Source organism: Lissotriton vulgaris, chromosome 4_1 (genome assembly GCF_964263255.1).
Source record: "Lissotriton vulgaris chromosome 4_1, aLisVul1.2, whole genome shotgun sequence".
Taxonomy (NCBI): Eukaryota; Metazoa; Chordata; class Amphibia; order Caudata; family Salamandridae; genus Lissotriton; species Lissotriton vulgaris.
In genome coordinates this window covers 1726623068-1726645420 of record NC_141691.1, presented here as the reverse complement: position 1 = coordinate 1726645420, position 22353 = coordinate 1726623068, and the positions used below count along the sequence as shown (strand labels likewise).

The 22353-nt window shown below is 48.0% G+C and overlaps 1 protein-coding gene across 1 annotated transcript in view; it reads left to right on the top strand.

Annotated features, from left to right (window-relative positions):
• INTS8 (integrator complex subunit 8) overlaps positions 1-22353 on the top strand; it is a 793677-nt gene that overhangs the window by 109139 nt on the left and 662185 nt on the right. The gene's annotated exons all lie outside the window — the stretch shown is intronic.

Sequence of the window (22353 nt, the reverse complement as noted above, 5' to 3'; positions counted from 1 at the left end):
TGGCAGAGTCACCATGCTGTAAACAGCTACCTGAGATGGACTTTGGTTTTAACTTTTTTGCTGTATATCTCCTACTCGTTTGGTTCATTGTGTTTTCATTATATTCAATAAACAGATTTGAAAATAAAAAAATTGTGTTTCATTGCAATGCATCCTGCTACGGTGCATGTTGGTGCAAGCATAGTCTTCTCATACACTTGTATGCAAATCAACATTGCTTCCCTGTTATCAGTCACTTTAAGTATACATCCAAATTAAGTAGCCATCTTGAATTGTTGATGTTCCTTAGAGATTGTAAAAGGGGACGAAAAATGTACTTGGTGTTCATTGTTTATATATATTTTCTTCAGATGCGTTTTTCATAGCAAAGTAATAAAGCTATGTAAGGAAGTAAAACCACGAGGTGGAATGGAGAAACAGAAGAAAGTGTCATTAATTTCTGTACTAGAAACATTGGTACCACCGTTGAAAACAATACATTCAATGCAAATAAACCAAATGGTTAATTTAATCATTAGAATAAATCATATATAAAGAACTTTTATAAAAAACGTATACTTATACTTTGTGACAGCGCAGTGGGTATGTAATGAGAAAAGTGCTTGAAGTTCTCATCAAAGTGATACACAAATGAACAAATTCAGTGATCAAAGTTGTGTACCTTTAAAAACAAGAACAACCTGGCCCATTCGTATATAATACAATATATCTAGTGACGTAGTTTAGTCGACAACATTTCAGTCCCTCGAGAAGATGGGGGAACCCTCATCAGGACTCATTAGATAAAGAGGAGACGAAACAAGGAGAACAAGGGTTGAAAGAAGGAATTATAAACATAGTTCAGAAAGGATGGTGTTATGGTGTGAGGTATAAGCCTTTAATATAGAGTGTATACTCGCAGAGCGAAGATGGAAAATTTCTATAGAGACGAAAGGCAGCCTTCCCTAAAATAAGAGTTCAGAGTTCAAGATATAGCTGGTAGGCTGCTCAATAAAAACAAAACTTACAGAAGTGGGGAGAACAAGCTCCGCCTGAATCCTGTTAGTTCGAATGAACAGATATCTTTTGTAACTGTGATGCCTGTCCCACTGAAGTATGGCTGGGAAAGACAATTATAAACAAGCATTTGCAATGCAATAGGTCTCGCCCTTGTGAGAGTTTGAGCTATTGGCGTTGTAAATGACAATGCCTTTTATTTATGTTTTGAAAACCAAAACATAAATAAAAGGTATTGCTGGCGAGATTAATACATTTGCCTAGAATCACAAGATATAGAAGAGTCAACACCAGGACTCAAAACCAAGTCATGTAGTTTTGAAGTCGGCAGCTCTGCACATTAGCCTACGTCTCTTTTACGATGCTGCGTGTCCTGGTGCTGCAAGTCAGGATTTAGTGTGCACTGGCCGAGCTTTGAGCGATATAGAAGACGTAGAGATGTTGGCTAAAAGTATGCAGTGCAAAGAATTGTCCACAAGTCATAAGCATTACGAGTTGCAGTGGGAGGTTTTTGTGATAAGTCTCTACTGAAAATGCAAGATGCGCTCCGAGTGAAACAAGCAGGGGTAGTGGTTAAATGCTACATATTTTTCCAGGATTTTTCTATTTACTCAACAATCTCCTGTGTGACAGAAATGCTCCAGAAAATAAAAAAATAGACAACTATTGAAGGCTAACCTCTTCACTTTTAATAAAGAAAACAGGATAGTACATTATTATATGGCAAGATCAGACTCTAGCACCATGCACAAATCTTCACTTCTCCCCTCATATGAGCAAAAACCTCACACATTCAACAAATTAAACAAGAATGAATGCAGTGTGGGGAAAGTGATCTGAAACGCATGCAAGCACTATGAAAGATGCAGCAGGGAGAGGGGAGTACGTGGGTGCATCAAATACTACCTCAATTACATTGGGAGCACCGGACTGGCACGGATTAAACTTGAATTCATCTGTGTTTAGTCCCTGTTGCACAGCCAGTGTCGGAAGTGACGTTTCGACTGCACTGGCCACTTACATAGCCAGTAAAGAAGAGTGACGTGAAGACAACAAATAGTAAGACACAGTCGGGCTCTAAGCCCTTACTGAATACCGCAGAGTCTTACAGCGAGGCGCTAGCGCATGCATCCGCAGACTCGACCCTAAACATTATTATTTTCTTCAGTCTTCAAAGTCTGATAGGGAAAACTTTTTTTGTTTTACTTTACTACTTACGGCAAGATACTTTTAACTTGGGATATAGATTTCACCAACATGTAGGAAACCCAAGTTTGGCAAACGCTCCCAACAGAAGTAGCTTATTAAAGAAGAGTGGGGGACACAAAGACAGGTGAAGACTTGCTCTCTTAAACACACCTTTTGTCCACACAGAAAACGGACGTCTGACCTGCCATGGAACTGGATTGGAAAGGCTGGACTCCCTTTTAGTTCAAGAACATTTTTATTAAAGTACTTTCAGACAAAATAAACACAAAAAAACAGTAAAAAAGAAAAAAAAATGTTACATAAGATCAAGCACTAATACAGCAAAACCATAAAATTTTGTAGAAGTCAAAATTATTTAAAAAAACAGACCTTTTGTCCCTTGCTGTTGCCCTAGTGCCTTGAGGCGCTATACTTTCTACCTAGCGCCTGGGAGCGCTTCCGCTGGAATCCTGAAGAACCCTGTGCTGCTGTGGCTCTAGCGCCTGAAAGCGCTGTATCTCGCCCCTAGCGCTTGAGAGCGCTCTCTTTTCCCCTGATCCGATGGCGACTGGGGTGACGCGTTGTTTCCCTGCTAGCGCCGAAGGAGCGCTTCATGTACGCCGCCGGTGCCCACCCGGCCGTACCTAGCTCCCCCGTTGTGCCGTGCCCCGAGGATGCCCCCCCTCATTTGCCGAGAGAACAATCACCGCCGCAGCCCGGAGGAAAACACCGGAAGCAGATGTCCAGCCTGCCGCCTGGTTGTGGGCGGGGCCGGGAAGAGGTGTGTCCGCTCCCACTGCCTTGCGGAAGCTTTGCCTGTTGTCCTCCGGTCTCCCGAGTCGTGAGGGAGACCGGAGATGCCGTGCCAGCCATGGCGGGGGGCCCCCGTGCAGAAGAGGGAGTTCCCGCTGGAGGAGAGACCGGGCCGCCGCTGAGCGCCAGCCGACCCGGTGAGTCCCGAATAGAGAGGAGGGGCGTCGGGGCACATTGCCGGTGCCCGCCCCTCCCCTCCAGGCCGAGACTTTTTGTGCCGTGAGGCCCGTGAGGCCTCAACGAAGATCGAGTCCCCCGAGCGGGACTCCGCCCATGCCCTGACGCCGCGGCCCCGAGAGGCCCGGGAGGCCCCCAACAAAAAACGAGTCCCCCGAGAGGGACTCCGCCCATGCCCTGCTGTTGCCCTGAGCCCGAGAGGCCCCAACCAAAAACCGATTCCCCCGAGAGGGACTCCGCCCATGTCCTGCTGCTGCCCTGGGCCCCGAGGCTCCAGAAGCTGAGGGAAATAAACGGGAAAGACACTAACGCGGCATGGATGCGAGGCACTGCAGCCAGTTTCACTTTCATTCATTGAAGAGCGCGCACCAGGCAGGGGATGTGCACGGCGTCAGCTGGGCGTGCGCGCCCACGAGGTCCAATCTCGGCAGGAAAAGCGCGTGGCACTTTGCTGTCCACATTCCCCCAAAGACTATAAAACCTGAACCTGAAACCTGAACTACATAAGTTGTCTCGCCCTAGACAGCAGAGCTTCGCTTTGCTTTCATCTAGGCGAGACCTAAAAAAGGAGGGAAAAGGTCTTCAAATGCCCTGAAGGAAGAAGTATGAATAAAAAAAAGTATAAAATGAAAAAGTCCATACCTTTCAGAGTTACCAGATGAAAAATTATAATGGGTGGAAAATAATGCCAATTCCTTGATATCGGAGGTAATTTTGGGGTTCCAAAAGTCCTTAGTGTATTCTCCAGGAAGGCAGAAAGAAAGCCAGCATATATGCGCACAGAAATCATACACACTGTGTTGCAGGGCGTGTAAGGGGGTACACAGAAAGGTCGCCGCACTCAGGAAATAAAAGGGGATTCCCAAAGAATGGCCTGTGGATAGCAGATCTGCACGCCGGTCGGGTAAATTCCGGCGAAGGAAGAGCTTTGCCTGGATATATAGATTAGTGTCTCTCACTGTATATGCTCAGTGGGGAAGGTCTTCAAAGCCATGGGAGAGTGGTGGAGGACAAGAAAGGACTAAGGGAATAGAAGGCTGCCATATTGGTAAAACAGTGATTGTCTTATTCAAAGGTCACAGGAATGCAGACTAGCAAAAATAGCTAGATAACAGATTAGGAACAGATGTATTGTCATACAGAAGAAATCAATAGAGGTAATGTGTGACACAACAATGTAGTATACATGATAAATGCAGAGAACAACCAAGTTAAACCACTTAACATTATAGTAGTGCCAGTCATTAAATATAAGGCAAAATCGAGTAAGGAAAAGTGATGGAGTCCGAAGCAGAAAAGTTGAAGATCCAGAACTGATATCAGGTTAATTAAAGGGCCCATAGTGAAGGTGTTGATCATCGCGCACTGGGAATTGCTCAAATCAAATTAGTAAATGTTTCCTGCCGGTTCAGGACGGTCGACCCAACTTTAATATACTTCTGTCCTGATTAAGTGGTTGTATTGTGTATTGCAGGTTTTATGGGGAGAATAGATGTTGACAATATTCTTTTTTCTCTTTTGGTTTATCGTCTGTCTCGGAGTTTTCACTGAATTAAGTGGAGTCCTATCAATAGTTTACATAGACTGCTTTTTATTGACGGCTAAGGATCAGAGCTTGGAACAAAAACTGAATACGACAGTTGTTGGAAAGTCTGGGTAACATGCCAAGCATGGAGAAATCTATTTTAGATCTTTTAAAGAAAGTGGAGTTTCTAGGTTTCATAGTAGATTAGAAACAGGCCATGTTGTGTCTATCCTCAAGGAATAGAAGAAAAGTCTGGAGGGAGTTCAGAAAGATTTTATTCAGAAAATTGTTTCTAGTGAAGGATTGGCTCCCAATAGGCTTGTTGTCATCAATGATTCAAGCTGTATTGTTGTAGTTGTTACATGTGTGCCTTACAGAGGCTGTAAAGAGATTTCCTATGGAGGGATTAATGTGTATCATCACTAAGTAAGATTGAACAGCGATGCGAGAACAGAGGTTTTATGCTGGATTAAGAATGTCTAGGCCTGTAATGGCAAGGCAAAGTTTGTAAACAGGTTAGATGGAAATGGTGATCAAGTCTATGCAAGTCAGACTGGATGGGAAGGAAATACTGTCTCTTGTACAACATGTAGAAATTGGATTGAGAAGGAGAAATATTTTGTGCTAATGTGTTAGGTGGAAGAAGGGAATAAGTCTACGTTGTTGCGAATGAACTGTATGTCAGTAGTTTATTATCTGAATTGTTTAGATGAACGGCATTAAAGAAGATGGAAGATTTAGCCTAGGAACTTTGACATTACTGTCTGGACTATCAGATAACGCCAGGTCCAGGGCATGGCTGAATACAGTACAGGTTTGGAATTCAAGGATATTCTTGCTGATTCAAACAACTAGATGTTGTTCAGGCAAGTATTTCTGAGCTTTAAGGACAGGCGGGAGGCCACTGAATGTGGATCTCTTTGCTTGACGGATCTCAAGACCATTTTAGTGGTTATCATGGCAGTTGCAGTTGATTGCTTGGATAAATTCAAGCTTCTGTTCAGAGACAGATGCCTTTCTCGAGGAGCTTCAGAGGTGCAGGCGCGGGGAACTGGGAAGGTAAATCATTCAGCTTGGATAGCTTGGCATTAATATTATTCTGAACACTGTTTGGATCTTTTGGGAGCAACTGTAGTAGAAGCAGTTAATTTTTTGGGTGGCCTAGTTATATGAGAAAAGTTTTAATTATCACTCAGTGAAAGCATATGGAGGATGCATTGCTGCTATACATGTACAGAAGGAAGAATTTTAATAGGGAGAAATGTTTTGGTATGTAAGGTAATGGAGAATATTTTTTAAAGAGCTTCATGACGCCAAAATATTCCATCTTTTGGGGTGTGGCTTTGTTTTTGAGTTTCCTTAGGGATTATCTGACAATAGAGATCTGAGATTGAAGCATCTGAAAGAAACACGTTAGTGTTAGATTCCTTACCTTAGAATATCCCCAGGCGTCAGTCTGGATCCGGAAACTTTTGCGTAGCAGTACCCCTGCGCGTCGGTAGGCGTCGTCTGCAGGCGTCCCCTGCGGCTCCGCGTCCGTCGTCGGCGTCGTGCGCCGTGATGACGTCGCTGGAGTACATAGACGCCGCCTCCGCGCGCTGACGTCAGTTCTTCTTTTTTCCGCGCCAGTGGACGCAGATCTGAAGAGCAGTACTCCGGTCTTTGACCAAGTTTTTCGATTGTTTTTTCTCTATTGTGCCTGATAGGATGCCTGGGTTTAAGAATTGCGATGACTGTGAGCGCACGATGTCGGTCACAGACCATCACCGCCTCTGCCTCCGGTGTCTGGGCCCCGACCACGACGTGGACTCCTGCGTCGACTGCCGGGCCCTTACCAACAAGGCTAGGCGGGAGCGGTCCCGCAAGCTACTGGAGCTCCGGGTGTCGGCCCCACGTCGGGACCGGGAGCGGTCCCGGTCCGGCCGGAGGTCGAGAGAGCGTTCGAGGGAGCGGTCGCGGAGCCGCGCCGGGCGCTCCGGAAGTCGACACCACTCGTCAGGCTCGTCGGGTAGGAAGCACAAGAAGTCGGGGCGTCGTCATCGTACCCCCGACTCCCCCCGACGCTCGCGCGATGCGGCCGGGGGCTTGGGTGACCCCAACCCCGCGGCTCCGCGAGAGTCGCCGGCGCGGCCTGCCTCATACCCTCCGGTCCCTGGGCATGGCGCGACGCCTGAGGAGATCGAGGCGTTCCTCATGGCCATGAGGGCGCTCGCTTCTCCGACGGAGCCTACGGTGCCTTCGGGCCCAGTGCTGCCGTCTGGGGGCCCTGGCGGTTCGGGTGTCCCTGCCTCGGCGCCGTCGGGTGCTCCGGCCCCGGCGCCGCCGACGGCTCCGACCCCGGCGCCGCAGGGGCCTTCGGGATCGGCGCCGGCTGGTCTTCCGGCCTCCCCGGCGCCGTTGCCATCGGGGTTACCCCCGACGCCGCCCCCGCGCGGCGCCGGTTCTCCGCTGCCGGTTCCGGCCGGCGGTGGGGTTCCGGCGCCGGCTCCGGGCGGCGCCGTCCCCGTCCCCTTACCTTCTCCGACGCCGGACGCGGCGCCGGACGGGCGTCGCTCGACGCCGGTCCCGGCGCCGATGGGGCCCATGAACCCCGAGGAGCCGGTCTTCATCATTGACTCCGAATACGGAGAGGATGAGGAGTACGGTGAAGGTTGGGAGGGGTCCGAGGACCCTCTGGCTCGCGAGTGCCAGTATGACCCGGACTGGACAGGTGACTTGGGGGATGCCAGTGGTTTGGACGACTCTCCTAACCCTGGTTTGATCTCTCCTCCTTCCGTGGCATCGGTGGAGGGAGCTGCCTATTCTGTGGTGCTGATGAGGGCTGCCAAGGCCTTAAACCTTGAGCTCCCCGTCGCGGCCGTGAGGCCTAACATCCTCACCGAGGTCTTCAAACCGCAGTCATGCCCACTGGAGCCACTGCTGCCGTTTAATGAAGCCTTGTCTGACGTTCTGTTGGGCACGTGGTCCAGGCCCGCTTCAGGTGCGCCTGTTGATCGGAACGTGGCCAGGCGCCACCGTCCTTGTCCGGACGACCCCAAGTACCTGTCTACCCACCCCACTCCTGAGAGTCTGGTGATCCAGGCCTCGACCTCCCAGTCCGCATTCCCGTCGGCCCCGCCCGACCGGGAATCCAAGAGGTATGACCAGTTTGGCAAAAAGGTCTTCTCGTCCATTAGTTTGGGCCTGCGGTCTTGCAACACCGCCTGCCTCTTGGGCCGCTACACCCACTCTGTGTGGGATACGGTCGCGGAGCTGCTGCCAGAATGCCCCATGGAGGTGCGGGCAAAACTCGGTCAGGCTGTGGCTGAGGGCCGAGATGCAGCGAAATATTCAATTCGGTGTGGTCTTGATACGACCGACTCGCTGGGCAGAGCTATGTCTACAACGGTGGCGATTCGTCGCCACGCCTGGCTGAGATCCGCCAATTTTTCGGCTGATGTCCAGAATACACTGATGGACATGCCGTTTGATGGCTGTCACCTGTTCGGTGACAAAGCGGACCACGCGCTGGAACGCTTCAAGGACTCCAGGGTCACGGCCAAGTCCTTGGGTCTCTCGACCCAGCGTCAGCAACCGGGTTCGTTTCGCCCCTTTCGTGGCCAAGGAAGGGGCGCCCCCACACGTGCTGCCAGCCACGCGCCGCAACAATCCTTTCAACGCGGTGGCGGCCGTGGAAACCGCCGTGGTGGCGGTCGGGGACAACGGCGGGGTCAGAACACACCCTCCCCCACAGCATCTACCCCAAAATCCTCCTAGTCCGTGCTTTCGGCCCCATGTGACGCCAGTGGGTGGCAGGGTTCGCCATCACCACGCTCACTGGCGCACAATCACTTCGGACAGGTGGGTGCTGCAAATTGTCCGAAGGGGCTACTCCCTCCCCTTCGAGACCTCTCCTCCAGCCATGCCACCGCAGAACCACCGTGTGTCGGGGGACCACTTGACACTTCTGCAGGAGGAAGTTACGGCCCTCTTGGCCAAGGGGGCCATCGAGCGCGTTCCTGGGCCAGAAGTAGGGCGTGGTTGTTATTCCCACTACTTTCTGGTGCCCAAGAAGGACAAGGGGGGCCTACGTCCTATCTTGGATCTAAGGTACGTCAACGGCTTCCTCCGGAAGGAGAAGTTCAAGATGTTGACGTTAGCTCAGGTCTTGGCTGCTCTAGACCCGCAAGACTGGATGGTAGCGTTGGACTTGCAGGACGCCTATTTTCACATCCCCGTCCTGCCGGCCCACCGGCGTTACCTGCGGTTCACGGTAGGCCAGGAGCACTTTCAGTTTATCGTGCTCCCCTTCGGCCTTACCAGCGCCCCACGGGTGTTCACAAAGGTGATGGCGGTGGTCGCAGCCCATCTGCGCAGGTTAGGGGTTTCAGTCTTCCCCTACCTAGACGACTGGTTGTTGAAGGCGGGCTCGCCCCAGACAGTCGTCCACCACCTTCAGATGACGGCAGACCTCTTGCACGACCTGGGGTTCTCCATCAACGTGCCGAAATCACACCTGTGTCCCTCTCAAAAGCTCCTTTTCATCGGAGCGGTTCTGGACTCGGCGCAGTTTCGGGTTTATCCTCCGGAACGGCGGGTTCGGGATATTCAGGCTTTGATTCCCATCTTTCAGCCGCTATCCCGAGTCTCGGTCAGGTTGACGCTGCGGCTGCTGGGACTGATGGCTTCCTGCATCCTTCTGGTGCATCACGCCAGGTGGCGGATGCGGGCTCTGCAGTGGGACCTGAAGTTTCAGTGGGCCCAGCATCAGGGCAACTTGTCCGACCACGTCTTGATCTCGGAGGGCACTGCGAGACAACTGCAGTGGTGGCTTACGGACCGCGATTGGGTCAGGGGCAAGTCCCTCTCCCTTCCCCAACCGGAGCACGTTGTCGTGACGGACGTGTCCCTCCAGGGCTGGGGTGGCCACTTGGGAGAGGCAGAGATCAGAGGCATCTGGTCTCCGGCGGAGTCCCGGCTCCATATCAATCTGTTGAAGCTGCGGGCGATTCGTCTGGCACTGAAGGCATTCCTCCCCTTTGTCAACGGGAGTGTAGTGCAGGTGTTCACCGACAACACCACCGCCATGTGGTACTGCAACAAACAGGGCGGAGTGGGGTCGTGGACCCTTTGCCAGGAGGCTCTGCGCCTCTGGCAATGGCTGGAACGTCAGGGCGTGACTCTGACGGTTCAACACCTGGCAGGTTCTCTGAACGCCAGGGCGGACGAACTCAGCCGTCGGTGCTCGATGGATCACGAATGGCGTCTGAACTCGGACGTGGCGCAAGGCATCTTTCTGCAATGGGGAGAGCCTTGGTTAGATCTATTCGCCACAGAAGAGAACGCGCAATGTCATCAGTTCTGCGCGTTGGAGTTTCCAAGACGGCACTCGCACGGCGACGCCTTTCGGCGCGAGTGGAGTTGCGGTCTGTTATACGCCTTTCCGCCTATACCACTTCTGCCCAGAGTGCTGAAGAAGATCAGGCGCGACCGGGCCCAAGTTATCCTTGTGGCTCCGGACTGGGCTCGAAGGTACTGGTATCCCGAGCTACTCAGCATGTCAGTCGGTCCCCCGATCCGCCTGCCCCTTCAGGAGGACCTTCTGTCGCAGCAGCAGGGGACGGTCCTCCACCCGAACCTGTCCAGTCTCCGCCTCCATGCTTGGAGATTGAGCGGCGGCAGTTGAGGCCATTTGACTTGCCTCCTGAAGTCTGTGATGTTATTCTGGCAGCCAGGCGTCCCTCCACTAAGTCGGTATACGCCTGTCGGTGGAACAGATTTGTGGCATGGTGCACAGCAAAGGCTGTGGACCCTCTTTCTGACCCTCTTTCGGAGGTTCTTCTGTTTCTTCTTTCTCTTGCCCGGCAGGGCTCTGCTCTGGGCACTATCAAGGGCTACCTTTCTGCCCTTTCAGCCTTTTTGAGGCTTCCTGATCAGCCTTCTTTGTTCAAATCCCCGATTGTAACTCGATTCTTGAAAGGCATCACTCACATGTTTCCACCTGTTCCGTTTGTGATGCCTCAGTGGGATTTGAACCTGGTTCTAACTTTCCTGATGTGTGCTCCCTTTGAGCCCCTTCATTCTTGCCCTCTCCGTCTCCTGACTTTAAAGACGGCTTTCCTGGTTGCCATCACCTCTGCCAGGAGGGTGAGTGAGCTCCAGGCTCTTTCTGTCCAACCTCCTTTCCTGTCCATTCATCCTGACAAGGTGGTTCTGAGGACTAGACCTTCTTTCCTGCCCAAGGTTGTTTCGGCCTTTCACATCGGGCAGTCCATCACCCTCCCTTCCTTCTTCCCGCCTCCGCATCCTTCAAAGGATGAAGAGCGGCTCCATCGTCTGGACCCAAAACGTGCGCTTTCATTTTACATGGATCGCACACGCCAGTTCCGGGTGGATGACCAACTGTTTGTTGGCTACGTGGGTGCGAAGAAGGGACGGGCGGTTTGTAAACGAACCATCTCTCGATGGGTCGTCCTCTGCATCAAAGCGTGCTACTCTTTGGCTCGGAAGGAGCCTCCTGTTGGGCTGAGGGCCCATTCCACTCGGGCCACGGCGGCTACTACTGCCCTGGGCCGGGGAGTCCCCTTGCAGGACATTTGCCAAGCGGCTACGTGGGCCTCGCTGCACACCTTTGCGAGGCACTACTGCCTGGACAGTCAAGTCCGGAGGGATGGCTTCTTTGGCCGTTCTGTCCTCCAGGACTTTCTGGTGTAATTTTGTATTGGTTCGCAGACCCACCACCGGGGTTGGTATTGCTGGGGTATGTATTCTAAGGTAAGGAATCTAACACTAACGTGTTTCTTTCAGATGAACAAGTTACTTACCTTCGGTAACGATATATCTGTAAGAAACATTAGTTAGTGTTAGATTCCTTACCGAACCCACCCATCCTCCCCGTTCTGCGAACTGATACCTAGGGTTAAGGTCATCCCTTTCAGGGCCCTAGTTTGTACATGGCACCAGTGTTGGTTCTCTCATGGCTCTGCGTCTCCTGGCGCGGAAAAGCTGTGTGCAAAGAACTGACGTCTGCGCGCGGAGGCGGCGTCTATGTACTCCAGCGACGTCATCACGGCGCACGACGCCGACGACGGACGCGGAGCCGCAGGGGACGCCTGCAGACGACGCCTACCGACGCGCAGGGGTACTGCTACGCAAAAGTTTCCGGATCCAGACTGACGCCTGGGGATATTCTAAGGTAAGGAACCTAACACTAACTAATGTTTCTTACAGATATATCGTTACCGAAGGTAAGTAACTTGTTCAATAGGCATGAAAGTTAGCAACGTTACTTTGTTTGGTATCTTTTAAGGGAAATTCCAATGTTGGAGCATTAGGCCCTTAAATGGTTGAGTTTAACATCACCGGGTGGATGAAAATATTAGTGAGAGTAGCTGAATATCCAATAGCAATCTAAGATTGTTGTAATGAGTTGTGTCATGGAGTATGAAGTGAAACCAAGGGTTGTGAGCCATCTGGTGCATTACATTTGATGATTTCGTATGTAGAGCTGTTCAAGCCTGTGTCATTGACTACTTTTGCAAGATGGGTTGTATGTGTAATGTGACGTATGTTCGATTGGTGAGATGGCTTCAAAAGACTTTGTGAAAGGAGGATGAATGGCAGACATTTTGCATTCTACAGTTTGGTTGAATGTTTCTGCATTTTTAACCTTTTATTTTAAACCATTTGATTATGTTTCTGGGCGTGTTGTCTTGTGATCCGTAATAAAAGTATGTGGCGGGTATTGAACCTCAGCATGGTTTCATCAAGAACAACCTAGGGCAGTTAACAGTCGCCTTCTTACCATTTCCAGTTGCAGGTTTCTCTGACCTACCCTCAAAACAAACCGCAACACTTCTTTTTCCACACTTCCGAATAATTTGGCTTTAGTTTAAGCCCTACCAGGTGATTTAAAAACGTTTTTTTACATTGCTTCCACTTAATTCTCCACTCTCTTCACACCCCACTTTCAGTCATGACGTTTGTTTCTTGTTTACATTGCTTCCACTTAATTCTCCACTCTCTTCACACCCCACTTTCAGTCATGACGTTTGTTTCTTGAGCCTGCCTCAATCTTTTCTTTATTTCTTCAACATCCACTTAACTCTTACTACCCATACATAGCCTCTATGGTTAGCTTAGTTACTGGGTTTTCTTCCTCTTTGATTCATATGGACTTAAGCCTGCACCTGCTTGAATGGTTGTTCACTATGCCTGTATCACGTATTGTTGACAAACTCCGAACAAGGTGTACAACGGCAGTGTTAATAAGATTCTTGATTACTTTACTGATATGTTCAACTAGACCATTTGCCTTGGAATTATGCAAAACCACCCTCTTGTGATTTGAAATGCTTATCTATTTCCTCAAAATAATTCTGCACACCATTATAGGAATTATCTGAAACGTATTTTTATGAATATGCCTTGCTAAGAAACATCATTTCCATAAACCTTACCACTGGGAACAATACTCAAATTTGATCTGAAACTATTTTGAAAAATAGTCAACCATCATCAAAACCAACTTGCTCTGCATTTCCAAAACCTCAGGTTGGCCCATGATAACATATTGCCACTTTAGCTCATGCCCCCATCGGATACTGCGCCGGCTCCAACAGTTGATCATTTGTTTTGAGTACCTTGTAGCTATAACTACACACCCTGTAGTCTTACACCTCCTTTTTCGGTCTTCTCTTCAATTTGAGACCACCAGAATAACCCCTTAAGTCTTGTTTTGATCAAGCTAAGGCCCAGATGTCCTTTTTGAGCAGCCTCAATAAGTTTTGCTCTCAGTATCTTAAGCAGAATCAATTTGTTTCCACTTAAGAATACCCAGCAATCCTCTCTCAATTACTTGCTAATGCACTTAGTTTTCTAAACCTTCATATTGTTTTTGCCAGCAGCCTCCCTAGCGCGCCCCTATATCCCAAATACATATGGACATTTTTTATAAGTCATCATCCTCCTTAACATGTTGTTTTTGCATTGCCTCTGAAATCACCACTACCCTAATAGTGCAGGTGACTGCTACCCATCCTTGTTCTTCTACCGTCTCCTTTGCTATGCAATATCCATCCATGTAGCTTAATCCTAGATGAAAAAAATCAGCCAGTCTATCATCTTCGCCAGACGAAAACTCCACAACAGAATTGCTCTCCAAATTTGCTAACAATATTGCAGTAGAGAGAAGCCCATCCAGACCCTTTAGAGGTTAACAAATGTATTATAAATGTATTTACTTTGAACGGTAGCCTCACTCATGTTCTAATGTACTTCATACCTAAAAAACATGGGAACATTATGCATGTGCCACAGAAATTTCTTCCTGATTCTGGATTTGCATCACATTGGCCACTAAACCATAGGCAAAGGCACCAGTGGTAATAATTCCATCTTAAAGTAAACTTTCCCAAAGATGGAACCACAATAATCTATTTTTTTTTATTTTGTCAAATTTATGATAACAGTTCTCATCCCATACAAACTTTTTTCTTTTTCAAAAGCTCTTACATTCCCTTAGTCATTTCTGAAAAGTTCAAAATAATCTTCAAATAATACTCTGCAAGTGAATAATTCCCTTATCATTAATAATGTTGCAAATATCTAACCCTATTGTAGGAAGCTGGCACCTTATGTGGTGCATCAAAAATCTGATATATAAAAGTCCAGGGGTTCCCTTAAGAGTGTACAGGCTTTCTATGCAATCCCAAAGTGCTCTATTGGGAGGTAGTGTGGTCGAGCAGCCTTTGGCTTAACGCAGAAGAGTGCATGACATTTGTAAATACAACCCATGATTAATAAATGATGTCACAACTCAAGAAGGAGATCCACATCAATTTATAAAAATAGCAGGTATCTTTATATATGTTTATAAAATCGTTCAGGTAAGTACGTTTTTAAATATAAAATCTTTTCAGTTCAAAAAAGGCAATTTTTGATTTCTGCAATATGTTTTTAAGGGAGGAATAGTAAGTTCTACAAAGAGGTACAGTACATTGATTTACAGGACCAATCTCCTGGAATTAAGGTGAGTGGTGGGTAAGGTCTGAGGCAGCACCAGCATTACACCACCAGCGGCACAAGGGCGGCCAGGTGCAGGGTGCAAAACAGTGTTGGGAGCCCAATAGGTTTTAATGGAGATCGGTCACAGCAGAAAGAGGCTGCATGCTGTGACTGGGAGACCAGTAGGGGTGAACCAACAGGGGGGTTTAAGACTTAAAATGCTCAGGGACATAGGGACACCAGGGGCCTTCTTCTCCGCAGCCCGGGAGCGACGTATGCAGAGGCGTCTTTGCGCGTTGGGTTTCGTTAATGGGAGCAGTTGCGGTCGAGGGGACCTGTGTGGAGAGGCTGCAGACGACGTTGGGAAGTCCACGAGGGGTGAGACAAAGCTGGACTCAAAATCTGAAGCGCTGGGGAACCTTGTTGGCACCGGTGGGCTACTTCAACTCTGGTAGGAGGCGTCAGGTGCAGAGATAACTTTGAGTGTTGGGTCTTTGGCGGTTCCAGAGGTCTCAGAGTCTTTTCTTTGGAGTTTCTTTTGAACAGGTCCGCTGTTCGCAGGAGGTCTTAGTCTATATTGAAGGCAGGCAGCCCTCCCAGATTCTGGAGGCACACATCTGCAGGATGAGTCGACTTTGGCACAGAGTAGGCGTAGAACAGCAGACAGATCAGCGGGTCTGGGACCAGGTCAGGTGCTCTCTTCTGCTTTCGCAATTTTTCCTGTCCTCTTCCTTCTTAGGTCATCAGGATCTGCTTCTCTGGTGCTACAGACTCCCCTAAATACTGAACTTAGGGGTGTTAGAGGAGTGAAGGGTAGTAACCAATGGGCTGCTGACCCTTGGGGGTCACTATGCCTCCCATATGATCACTTCCTGTGGGAAGTGGGCATAACCTTGTCCCAGAATTCCCTAAGTATGCCATCACAAAAATGTGTGTCCACTTCACAGTAGCGGCAGTGCCTAATTTGTAAAAAAAAAAAATAAGTGTTAATGCCTTCTCCGGAGTCCACTGTAGCCTTTACCTCCCGTTGCCCCTGCCAGCACTGCCAATAGCAGTACCAATTGAACTACTAACCACAGCACTCCTGCAAGTGTGAAAATTCAGTTGATTCTAGTTTATCTAAAGCTGATACTACATGAGTGGCAGGTTATGTTCTTCTTTAATGTATATTGACTTAGTCAACCCTGTTTTTGTGCTCATCGCAAAATTAGGGAAAAAGCGCTGCCATGTGGTGGCCTGTCACTAGAGCCAGTGCTAATAATTAAGTGCAGGTGCTGAGCACCGGAAACCCCTGACCCAAATTAAGCACTGCAGAAGCCCGTCTGGAGGTCGCACACCTACCTGAATAGCTAATTTTCCCACCGTTCCAGGTGCTAAGGGGGCTCTGGACAGGTTAGCAGCTTCCTCTCCTTTGAGTGGAGCCAGATTTGCATTCCAAAGGCGGCAGATTCTTTGAAGCCCACTGTTCGAATTGGGGGGTCTCTAGTTGGCACAGGTAGGTACTTGTGACAAATAGGGACCCTCTCCTCCAGTCCGGATAAGGGGATTACACTTCTAAAATAACCCCTGCTCGCCCCCTTGGTAGCTTGGCACGAGCAGCAAGGCTTTATTTCAGAGGCGTTGTAAGTTAAGCGTTTGTGACCACATACAGTGACCCAGAGACAACACTACAAATGGACACCACACAAGGTTTTATATCAAAAATAAGTATATTTTATATAGAGTTACCACAAGACCAATAAACGACAAAAAGAATCCACAGTACTATTAGATTTCAAGAGTTCTTGTAAAAAAGGCTTAAATCAAGGTTCTGTGCGAGTTGGTAGCTCGGACGGGCTACAGCATTGTTGAAAATAACACAGAGTCTAGCACATCCAGCGGACCGCGTCGGTACGGGCCCACTCAAATGTTGACAGATTCAGTCACAGTACCTTTTACTTGAGGCTGCCGGCACTGATGTGCGAGCTTGTTCCGGTGTTCGTCGCGGTGCAGAAAGGAAGTGTTGCAGGACGCGTTGTCCCTCGATGCGGTGCAGGCAGCGGCCAGTTGACAGAGTCAGTGGATCCAAGGCGTGCGTTGCAGGGTGAGACGGTGCTTGCAGCTTGCGATGCAGCGACAGAACCGGAGTTCGGGAGCTGGCATCGATCAGTCCGGACAGCGGTGCGAGTCAGGCGGTGCGTCGCAAAGCGTGCGAGGTGGTGCACAACTCCGGTGCGGTCACAGGACTCTGAGTCAGTAGCAGGGACTGCTTCGGTCAGACCAGTACGAGTCGGTGTAGCAAGGCGTTGCACGTCGCGGTGTCCACCAGTCGCAGTGCAGGCTACGGCTCGGTGATGGCGTCAGGACGGAGTCGGTGAGCTCAGAGTTTCCGTTGTTCGAGGCGGACGTTGCTTGATGCGCTGCCTACAGGACACCGGGCCGGTCGTGAGAGTCAGTGACAGCTCCCTGCCTCTGTAGCCACTGAAACAGCGTTTCCATCAGCAATTCACTAAGGCTGGTGAAGTCCACTGGTCCTGGGACTTCGGTCAGGGGGCAAGCTCTCTTCCAAGCCCTTGGAGATCTTTTGCACAAGTTGAAAGTAAAGTCCACAAAGTTCTTTCTCCTCACTTTGGCAGTCAGGCAACCACTGCAGGCCAATCCCCCAAGCAGCACTTCAGCTTGGGAATAGTCTCTCCTCCGTTTCTTCAGGTTCCTTCTCCTCAGCAGAGGTTTTGTCTTGTAAGTCCAGAAGTGATCTAATTTCATGGGATCAGGGTCCCCATACTTATACCCCAAACTCCTTTGTTCTCTGAGGGGAGAGGGGCCTGTGCCCAGCTCAAGCCAGTTCTGAAGCACTCTGCTTACTAGACTTCTCCTTTCCTTTCACAGCGCAGGGCAGGCACATCAGATGCCCCACAGGAGGTGGAGCCAGCATTGTGGAAGGCAAGTACAGTCCTGGAGCACTTTGTTGACAGTCTTCCTTTGCTTCTTTCAGTGTGCAGGGTAGAGACATCAGACGCACCACAGGGGATGGAGCCGGCATTGTAGAGGGAAGGCCCAGCCCTATTCAGGTCCCAGGTGCAACTCCTCCCTCCAATCTAGATGCAGATCTCCCTATTCACCACCTGGCTGCCCCAGCCTGTCTCTTGGAATCCCCCAGCCCTGTCATTCACAAAACCAGACAAAGGAATACACAACCTCGCAGAGGCAGGCTCAAATGGTTCGGCAAGCAAATACCTACTCTCCAAAAGTGGTATTTGCAAACACAGAATATTAAAATAAACTTCACTAAAAGATGTATTTTATTATTCTGAGTCCAGGCATACTAATCTCGAATTTCTACCATGTTCTCCGTGTCTGCTAGGAATATAAACCTGTAATAATCTAGCAGCCCATTCTTGCCTATGGAGAACAGGTAGCCTTGCAGTAGTGAAAAACGAAAATGGCTGTAATTCACTATTAGGACATGCCACACACATCAGGGCTTGTCCTACCTTATACTACCAATGCACCCTGCCCTTGGGCCTACCATAGGGGGGACTAATATGAAGAAAATGGAAGGTTTAGGGACTGGCAAGTGGGTGCACTTGCCCAGTCAGCATGACAGTACCAGAGTGCACGCTGGCTCTGCAGTGGCAGACCTTAGATGCATTTTACAAGGCCGCTTCTGTGGGTGGCACAACCAGTGCTGCAAGCCCACTAGCTATTTGGATTTACACGCCCTGGGCACACTCAGTGCACTGTACTAGGGTCTGACAAGTAAACCAAACATCCAATCATGGAACCACTAATCAATACATCAATTTACAGTAGGGAGCACTCGCACTGTGGCACTGGACAGCAGTGGCACAGTTCCCAAAGCATCGAACACCAGCAAAAACACATGAGGCAACAGCAAAAATGGAAGGGAGACCCACGCCAATGGTGCCAGTTCTAACACCCACCAGCCCAGGGAGGCTAATCAGCAGGTCATCCTGTAGGAGGGGTGTTACACCCTCTTCCCGGACAGGCTTTTGTTCTGGGTCTCCCGGGCGCGAAGACTTTCACTCTAGGAGGTCAGACCAGCGTCTCAGGTAGCAGGCTAGCAGAAAGCAGTCCACAAGTACTGCAGAGGCTGGTAGGATTTCAGGGGGCACCTCTAAGCTGCCCTCTGGGTGCATGTATTCGTAAATTCATCATTGCCATCATTTGGGGTTTACCAATACGAGATGTTGAATACCGAACATCCCTTTTTTCATTGAAGCCATCATGTGTTTTAAAATGGCTTCTCTGCTCACTTGTTCTAGCAGCAATAGGACTGACCAGCACCGGGGCATATTTGCTCAGGCAGGTATGCCCTCACTTGGAATATTCAGTACCGTGCCTTAGGGCTGTTAGGCCTGCTGTAGGGGTGACTTACAAATATTGCATGCAGAGGTAGGGGACATGGCAGACAGGGATGTGTGACATGTTGTGTTTGACTTTTGTCTGCACCAAGACACGCATCCTGCAGTGGCAGTCTGGCATGTGCTTGGTGAGGGGTCCCTTAGGATGGCACAATTCATACAGCAGTCCATAGGGGCCTTCTTTAGTAACTCAGGCCCTACGTGCCAGGGTACCATTTAACAGGGACTTACTGAGGGTGCTAAAGGTTTTGCCATTTGGGTGAACAATTGTACAGTTTTGGGAAAGAGCTCTGGCACTGTGAACCTGGTTAGCAGGAACCCAGGGTACTTTCAGTCGAAATCACATCATTTACCAGGCAAACCGTGATGGTGACCTTGTCAAAAAGAGGCACTTTCCTACAGCTATTGAGTTTAAGGCTGCACTTTTTATGCTTTACCTTTAACCTCTCCACCTCTAACTTATTCCAAACGTTGCACAACCTATCACCATGTTGTCTATTTCACTGTAAATCAAGATGGTATTCTGAAAATTTCACACGCCAAATGAGTCCCCCCAAAATATCCTGAATCATTCTTCGAAACAAATGCTGAAGACGATGCCAACTCAAACAGCATGTCTTTGTGCTGAAATGCTTCAAATCATGTTATAAACAACGTTAAAATGATGAGATGAAGTGTGTAATTCTGTTTGATGATATGATGATGATTCTAGATCAGTCTTGGAAAACCATATTTCTTTTCTTATCGTAGCTAACATTTCTTCAGTAAGTGGGAGTAGATGACCATCTACCCAAATGTAATTATTTAAGTCTCAAAGGTTAAAACACACTCCCTCATATTTATCCGGTTTTTGTACTGCCTTAGTGTGTGGGGTGGGGGGTTTAAGTCATTCAGATGCCTCTATTTCCTCTAAAATTCCTGCTTCACATAATTTAAAGATGTCTTCCTTTACTTGCTCGCTAGCTGCAAATGTAATATTTCGGTATTTCTTGCTTTGTGCTGGGCTCATCTTTGCAATATGATCTTGTGAATAAACCCTTTTACTTCCCCCAATTTGTCTGAAAACACTGTGGGGGACCTTTCTACCCAGGAAACAGTCTCTTTAGCAAGTTCATCTAACATCTTTTCTTTAGGGTATGGTCTTCGTTTTGTATTCCTAAAGTAGTTTAATGGATCTCACCCAAATTACTTGTTCCTTTCTTTGTGATGTACCTACCCTTGATTTCCTGATTCTGAACTCCGTTTCTGCCACAATAGATAGTCATCTCTAACCTTTCCCGCCTATAACCTTTTAACCTTACATTTGTCTTGTATATGTTTTTGTTCTCTAGGTTTAGCAGGCACTGACAATCCTATTGAGCTATGGGATTGTATCTCGCTCTCGATTCAACTAGTATTTTAAATACATCATTGTCTACTTTAATAATGCATTTAGGATCTCTCACATGTTTTCCCTGTATGATCACAATCCATATTTTGGACAACATCTTTCTTGTAACCCCTCTGAGCTTTTTATTCTTTAATGGTCAAAGCATAGTAGTAATTTTCATGATCTTCACTGCTGATATTTTTTCTTTCTAGGACAGTGTGCAAACTACAATATTTCTGTTTGTCCTCACTACTCTTAGACTTGTTAGCATAATTATCTAACTTCTGGTATGTAACACGAGTTGCATTATGTGCAAGACAGTTCTTATCGATCGCCCAATGAATTCCACACCTTCCATAATTGTTTTCAAATATCTGTTATCTAGTGGGTTTGTCTCCCTTTTCATGGCCACTATGTATATTATATTTTAAGGGATTGTAGACTTAATTGCACATACATTGTCACCTGCATTACCTATCCTTTCCTTTTGGGCTTGTAACGCCCTGACTTCTTCATCTTTTTTCTTATTTGTGACGTTATTACTTGCCCTGGGTATGTCCAACGGTTCTCACAGTTTTGGATTTGTGCATGCAACAGCTTTTCTGATATCGTTTTATCAGATGTATGCATCATCATTTGTCGTCTTATTTATTCATTGTGGTTTCCCGTAAAAGCACAGTTTAATATTAGACCTCCTAAATTAGTCAGAACATTTTCCGTGGACTAATTTCTCCCCTTCAGGTTGCAATTCTGGAAGGGTACGATAAGCTGTTAAGACTTCTGTCCCTAATCATTGCAAGAAAGTTGCTGGATTTGTATATTCGGGCAACTTCCCTTCCAGAAGCAAGATTAAATGTCTTGAATGCATTAATCCAATCCTCCCAGGGGATCTCAGATAAGGTAAAGAATTTCTAGAGGTGTAATTTGAGACATATTAACATACTGCCTTAGCTTACTGTAAAATTGGATACCGTATGAGTCTTTTGATTTCTTTTAATAATCTCTAGAAGGTGAGCTCTAAATGGTATGGTGTTTTGAAATAATAATTTAAAAACACTAAAGTAGTTTACATCGTCATTAAGAGCTGCTGTGCTGTCTCCACATTTCTCTGTTGGTGGCCTTGTTTAAGGGAGTTTAAGTTTCAACTCAATTAAGTTTTATTATACACACAAGGGATCAAAAGGAATCCAAGGGGTAATAATCCCTATAAATTACTAAATATCACACAGAGTACACCCAGCTTTATGTAAAAAAAAGTAAACTAGAAGTTGTGTAATGTCATAAGAACTGTGAAGAAAGAAAGGGAGGAGAATTTCCCTTCAAGACGAGAACCCTCACTCCCCGTTAGCTGACATGCTTCCTCATATGGGTTCCCTCCTCACACCGAGGTGTGGGCTACCACTCCCCGAAGTGAGGAGTTGAGGTGTTTTCTCAAGATGAGCATTTGAAAAGAGGTGAATGAGGTGCAGAGTGCAAAAAAGAGTAGTGATTTAAAATTGTCTCTCTGGGTCCACTAAATCTTTATTGGGTGGCCTCAAGGACACGGTTAAAAAAGAGAGGACTAAGGATCAAACCCTCCGGGGAGTTGTAGCCCACACCTCGGTGTGAGGAGAGAAGCCATATGATGAAGCATGTCGCCTAACGGTGAGTGAGGGTTCTCGTCCTAAAGGGAAATCTTCCTACCTTTCTTTCTTAACAGTTCTTCTGACATTACACAACTTCTAATTCTATTAAGGACATGGATCAGAGGAATATGCTTTCTTCCTTCACTTTAATGACATCAATTAAAACACAGCAGCCATTTTTAACATTATTAACCTACTTTTCCCATGAACACCAGGGAATATCAGAACAAGTTTATAAGTCCTTCTTCTACTCTTGCAGCATGGCCCCTACATCGTTCTTTGATGCTGCTTGCTCTCCCTCGTTCTTCGCAT